The sequence below is a fragment of the Abrus precatorius genome, unplaced genomic scaffold (assembly GCF_003935025.1).
Source record: "Abrus precatorius isolate BTA unplaced genomic scaffold, Abrus_2018 Scaffold0, whole genome shotgun sequence".
Classification (NCBI taxonomy): domain Eukaryota; kingdom Viridiplantae; phylum Streptophyta; class Magnoliopsida; order Fabales; family Fabaceae; genus Abrus; species Abrus precatorius.
Genome location: NW_020874290.1, coordinates 939,738 through 946,559, shown reverse-complemented (window position 1 = coordinate 946,559; position 6,822 = coordinate 939,738). Strand labels below are relative to the sequence as shown.

Genomic DNA, 6,822 nt, shown 5'->3' with positions numbered 1-6,822 from the left:
GTCCGAAATGAGAAGCAAAAATGTTCTGATAAAGACGTTCCTCAGTAATATCATCATGACTCTCGAAGTCATGTGCGGTAGCAATACAAACCAAATACGACGAGTAGTGGGGTCCTGAGCTAAGCCTTGACTAAACCTTGGAAATCTTAATGCCATAATGATTTTCAAATCCTCCTAGCTATTATCCTACTGCAATAATTCTTGCTAAGAAGAATGCCCATGTTGTGGCAATTCCACCTAGAAGGTAATGGGTTACTCCTACAGCACGTCCCTGTACAATGCTCAAGGCTCTAGGCTGAGTAGCAGGAGCAACTTTTAATTTATTATGAGCCCAAACAATGGATTCAATAAGTTCTTGCCAATAACCACGTCCGCTGAATAGAAACATTAAACTAAAAGCCCATATAAAATGGGCACCCAAGAAAAAAAGACCATATGCAGATAATGAAGAACCATAAGACTGAATTACCTGGGATGCCTGCGCCCATAAGAAATCGCGGAGCCACCCATTAATAGTAATGGAACTCTGCGCAAAGTTTCCTCCTGTGATATGAGTTATTATCCCTTGATCGCTTATACTACCCCAAACATCTGACTGCATTTTCCAACTGAAATGGAATATTACTACCGAAATTGCATTGTACATCCAAAATAGTCCTAAGAAGACATGATCCCAAGCGGATACTTGGCATGTCCCCCCTCTTCCAGGTCCATCACAAGGGAAACGAAAACCTAGATTTGCTTTATCCGGTATCAATCGTGAACTACGAGCAAATAGAACACCCTTTAGGAGTATCAATACCGTTACATGAATTGTAAATGCATGAATATGATGGACCAAAAAATCCGCAGTTCCTAATGGAATAGGTAACAAAGCAACTTTACCGCCCACTGCCACTAAATTCTCACCCCCCCAAGTTAAACTGGTGCTTGTTGTTGCACCAGGGGCCGTTATGCTTGGTGCTAAAACGTGGGTATTTTGTATCCATTGAGCAAAGACGGGTTGTAATTGTATAGCGGTATCCGAAAACATATCTTGAGGGCGCCCTAAAGCGCTCATGGTATCATTATGAATATACAAACCAAAACTGTGAAAGCCTAAAAATATACACACCCAGTTAAGATGGGATATAATTGCATCGCGATGTCTAAGGACACGATCTAATAGATCGTTGTATCGAATAGTTGGATCATAGTCTCTTACCATAAAAATAGCTGCATGCGCAGCAGCACCAACTATCAGAAATCCACCAATCCACATGTGATGTGTGAACAATGACAGTTGTGTACCATAGTCAGTAGCTAGGTATGGATAAGGAGGCATAGAATACATATGGTGAGCTACAACAATGGTCAAAGAGCCTAACATAGCTAGGTTAATAGATAATTGAGCATGCCATGATGTTGTTAGGATCTCATAAAGACCTTTATGACCCTGGCCTGTAAATGGACCTTTATGGGCCTCTAGAATATCTTTTATACCATGACCAATACCCCAGTTAGTCCTATACATGTGACCCGCTATCAAAAAAAGAATTGCAATAGCTAAATGATGGTGTATAATATCGGTCAGCCATAGACCTCCAGTTACTGGATCTAATCCTCCACGAAAAGTCAGAAATTCTGCGTATTTTGACCAATTCAAGGTGAAAAATGGGGTTGCTCCCTCGGCAAAACTCGGATAAAGTTGAGCCAAAAGATCCTGATTCAGGATAAATTCATGAGGAAGTGGAATCTCTTTGGGATCTACTGCAGCGTTTAGAAATTGGTTAATTGGTAAAGATACATGTATTTGATGCCCTGCCCAAGAAAGAGACCCAAGTCCTAGGAGTCCTGTCAAATGGTGATTCAACATAGATTCTACATCTTGGAACCAAGCCAATTTTGGAGCAGCTTTGTGATAATGAAACCAACCAGCAAAAAGCATTAAGGCTGCAAAGACCAATGCACCAATTGCGGTACAATAGAGTTGTAATTCACTAGTTATTCCAGATGCTCGCCAAATCTGAAAAAAACCGGAGGTTATTTGTATTCCTCGGAACCCCCCCCCTACATCACCATTCAATATTTCTTGGCCCACTATTGGCCAAACCACCTGGGCACTAGGACCAATGTGAGTAGGATCGCTTAACCATGCCTCATAATTGGAAAAACGAGCACCATGGAAATACATGCCACTCAGCCAAAGAAAGATGATGGAGAGTTGGCCGAAATGGGCACTAAAAACTTTTCGGGAAATCTCCTCCAAATCACTAGTATGGCTATCGAAATCATGAGCATCAGCATGTAGGTTCCAGATCCAAGTAGTAGTATCAGGTCCCTTAGCTATTGTTCTTGAGAAATGACCGGGTTTTGCCCATTCCTCGAAAGAAGTTTTTATGGGATCCCTATCTACCAAAATTTTAACTTCTGGTTCCGGTGAACGAATAATCATTGAGTCCTCCTCTTTCCAGACAACACATATAAAGAAACTCGCCAACATAAAACAGAATTAGTGAACTTATGAAAGATGTTTATATTGAGTTTCGTTCTCTTCTATTTCCCATCTATCCATTCTATATTTTCTTTCATATAATCCATTTTCTTTAGTTATTCACTAGAACAATTATGATCTCGAAGTCAATCCGTGGCAAGTGTTCGGATCTATTATGACATAGCAGTGAGGCGCTCAACGGACCTTTTTTAATCTTTTAAGACCTTTTCTGGACTTTGAATGGAAGTTTAATAATTTTTTGTGCAGCCTAATGTATTCAGATTTCACTCATAAGTTCTCCTAGATAGAACTAATTTCACTCTTTCTCTTTATAGAGAAGGTATTATTATGTACTCTATTTCAAATAGAGTGAGCAGTCATTAGCATTATTAGGGAACACACTGGTATTTATATTTAGTTTTTCGAGGGTCTCTTTTATTAGTTTGATTGAATTGAATATTGGTTTGAATAGTAGAAAAAAAAGAAAATTCTCTACTATATCCACGTATCATTTATCTCTACGAAATACCAGACGAAATAGAACAATTTTAAGTTAAGGGGGAGATACTGAAATTCTGTAATTGGTTGTTCCTATAGAAATGATTTGTTTTATTTGACTGATGGGAGCAACAAACAATAAATTATAACAAATGAAATATATATATATATTATTTATATTCTATAGAGAATATAAATGAAATATATATATATATATAATGAAATAAGAAAATAGAAAAAAAAACAAAAAACAGAGTGTTCTTATTCAAAACGTCCTGTGATTTTCAACCAATTCTGTGCTTCAATATAATTACCAGGGGTAAGGGCTATAGCTTGTTTCCAATATTCAGCGGCTTGATTAAACCAAGACTCCGCAATTTCAGAGTCTCCCTGTCGAATGGCCTGTTCTCCTCGGTCGGAATAGGTGAGTAAATTCCTTCCCTTAGAACCGTACTTGAGAGTTTCCTGGCTCATACGGCTCAACAGTAAATTCTTTTGGTGTTCCATTATTTTGTTTTGGAGTTAACCAAAAGAAAAAAAAAAAAGAAGTTAATTACATAAGTTTTAAACTTGAATTTTGACTAATAAAGAATTTCAAAGAATTTCATCTTTTTTTTCTAGTTTTATCTTTTCTCCTACTTTCAGAAAAATGAATAAAACATCGACATTAACATTCTTATTCTAATTTTCTGAAAGGTAACTATCTCGATTTCATATATCATATACTTTCCTATATGATATATCAATTTCTATAGAATCTTTGAAAAAGACTTTTTTCTTGATAAGAAAGAAAAAACTTACTATCTTTGGGATCTGATACTACACCGCTGCTCAAAACTTCAGGGGATCCACTTTATTACATAAGTGGATTCCTAACTTTTCTATCATGATATAAGTAAGCAGTTCTTATTGTATCGGCTCAAAACCTCGTTAATTGATCCTTACGGTGCTTCCTCTATCAATTAGATCTTTTATCCATAGAAAAAAAGTATCTAGGCATATCTATTTCTTCATATTTTGACTTTTATGAGGTTTCTCTCTTTGCTACAGCTGAAAAAAATCGTTGTTTTGTACGATATATATGTAGAAAGCCTATTTTTTCGAGTATTTATTCGATTAGTATTAGCGGATTTACTCGTTCCTTTCTTTTTTCTCTCTATAGTGGAGATAATCGCACGTAATGACAGATCACGGCCATATTATTAAAAGCTTGGGGTAAGAAGGGGTTTCGTTCGAGTGCCCTAAAATAATATTCCAAAGCTTTCGTATGTTCTCCGTTACTTGTGTGGATAAGGCCTATGTTATAAAGTATATAACTTCGATCATAGGGATCAATTTCTAGTCGCATAGCCTCATAATAATTTTGTAAAGCTTCCGCATAATTTCCTTCAGATTGAGCCGACATCCGTTACGGTCGTCATTCGGTTCAAAGAATCTCCGTTCCAGAACCGTACGTGAGATTTTCATCTCATACGGCTCCTCCCTTATGTGTATAATGAGAAAAATACATATAATCAAAAAAGATTGAATTATTCTATTCTCATTATCAACTGAGCAGAGCTAGTGTTTTTTTTTACAACAAATCTCTAGCCAACCCTCCTGTAAAAGATTTTTTCTTAACAACAAATATGTTGGTACTGGATAAAAAAACAGTAACTTCAACAATTTCTTTGTCCTCACCGTTGCTTAATTTCTCGGAATTAATCACTTCAACAATCTTCGATGGTTATACGGGTATCCAAAATACGAACAAGATGGATGTTTATTGTCCCAACCATTCTTGTTAATCTCTATCCCGATAAGACAAGGAAAGATATTTTTTTTTTACAAAGTTTTCGTGTTGTTGATTCCTAAGCGTAGTGCTTCTTCCCCCATGCCGCCCATTGGTACTAGTAGAGTAGGGTTGACCTAACCCCTATAAGTATAGGTATAACCTTTCGCTTAATACTATAAACCTAAAATTGAAGCATATGAGGCTGCATTAATCGGGGATACACGACAGAAGGAACTAATCGTTTTATTTACAAATTTCACCTTCAGCAAACGTAGGTTTTTTTTTTCAATTTTTACCGAAAAAAAATTGAAATAAAGATAATCAAATCGCACCATCTCTGTAATAAGAGAATGCCTTTTTTTCTCCTGAAGTTGTTGGAATTATTCGTAATAAGATATTGGCTACAATTGAAAAAGTCTTATCAATAAAATTTTCATTTATCCGAGATCTAGGCATAGGTAGAAATCCATTCCATAATTTATTTATCGCGTGAGAAATCAAAAGAATCCCACAAACAAAGGAATTGTACAATACAGTACGAAATAACGTAAAAATTGACTCATTAATCAAATTTGTTTATCTTAAGGCCTCGTAAGAGGTTTTTCTTATTTTCTTTTCTATTTTTCTAGTTCGAATTAGTTTTATGCGCCTACCAAAATAGAATATCAATGATTCACTATTCACCAGGTTTCTGGGCATCATTCTGTGGGAGAGATGGCCGAGTGGTTCAAGGCGTAGCATTGGAACTGCTATGTAGGCTTTTTGTTTACCGAGGGTTCGAATCCCTCTCTTTCCGAACCTTTACCAAATTCATCAATATTACTCATCGCAATGTTTCAAATAACAATGGATACCATTATTTCAACTTTTTGATATGGATTCTGTATTCCTAATTTTTTCGGTAATACGGAAAATAGTGGAAAAAGTGAGCAAGAAATGAAAATCTTCCTATATCTATGTCTATGATACATGAATGGCAGAAAAAAAACTCTTGTTATTTTAGTTAGGTTTAAGTCTGACGAGAATAGTATTCTACAACCAGCAATTCATTTATTTTCACACCAACCCATTTATTATCTATTATTTGATTGATTAATCCTTTATATTGGAATGGGTGAAGAGTTAAATGATTTGGCAATTTCTCACGGGGGGCTGAATCAAGATAATTTTGAATCAGAGTTCTAGATTTTGGTTCATCCTTCGCTGTAATAATATCTTGAGGTTTGCAACGATAACTTGGTATATCTACTATACGACCATTAACTAAAACATGTCTATGGTTAATTAATTGGCGGGCTTGAGGAATAGTCGCAGCCATACCCAACCGAAAAAGTATGTTATCCAAGCGCATTTCAAGTAATTGTAATAAAACCTGACCGGTTGATCCTTTAGCTTTTCCGGCGATACGAACGTATTTAAGCAATTGTCGTTCTGTAAGACCATAATGAAAACGCAATTTTTGTTTTTCTTCTAAACGAATACGATATTGAGATTTTTTACTGGAGCGCGATTGATTTCTAAGTTCGCTTTTGACTGTTGGCTTTTTACTAGTTAGTCCTGGTAAAGACCCCAGACGGCGTATTTTTTTGAAACGAGGTCCCCTGTAACGTGACATAAAGACTCCTTTTTATTAATGTAAAATCTCATAAATCAAAATAAAAACTAAACTAAATGAAAAAATTGATAAATGAAGCGAAATCTACTAAAGTATTATACTACAAAGAATAATTAGACGAATTCTATCAATATCCGAACCTCACTTTCTACTTTTGTAGAATTGTAAAAAACACAATAGGTTCTTTTCTGGATTTGTTTTACAGAGAGCGAACTCCCCCAATCTTTTCTTTTTCTAAAGAAGACATTATCAATTTCAAACGCAAATCGAGAAAAGCCGGCTATCGGAATCGAACCGATGACCATCGCATTACAAATGCGATGCTCTAACCTCTGAGCTAAGCGGGCTCACATAAAAGAAATTGCGCATAGGAATTTAATAAACTGCTGAGATCTTAATTATAAATTATTAGCTATTCATAACATAATTAAATTAATACAAACATAGAAAAAATATGGAATA

General features: G+C 35.8%; 2 non-coding genes across 2 annotated transcripts; one reads left to right on the top strand and one right to left on the bottom strand.

Annotated features, from left to right (window-relative positions):
• The first annotated feature begins 5,453 nt into the window (after positions 1-5,453).
• On the top strand, positions 5,454-5,541 carry TRNAS-GGA. The gene has a single exon. It is a non-coding gene; the product is annotated as a tRNA-Ser (tRNA).
• A 1,093-nt stretch (positions 5,542-6,634) lies between these two features.
• Positions 6,635-6,707, bottom strand: TRNAT-UGU. The gene has a single exon. It is a non-coding gene; the product is annotated as a tRNA-Thr (tRNA).
• Between the last annotated feature and the right edge of the window lie 115 nt (positions 6,708-6,822).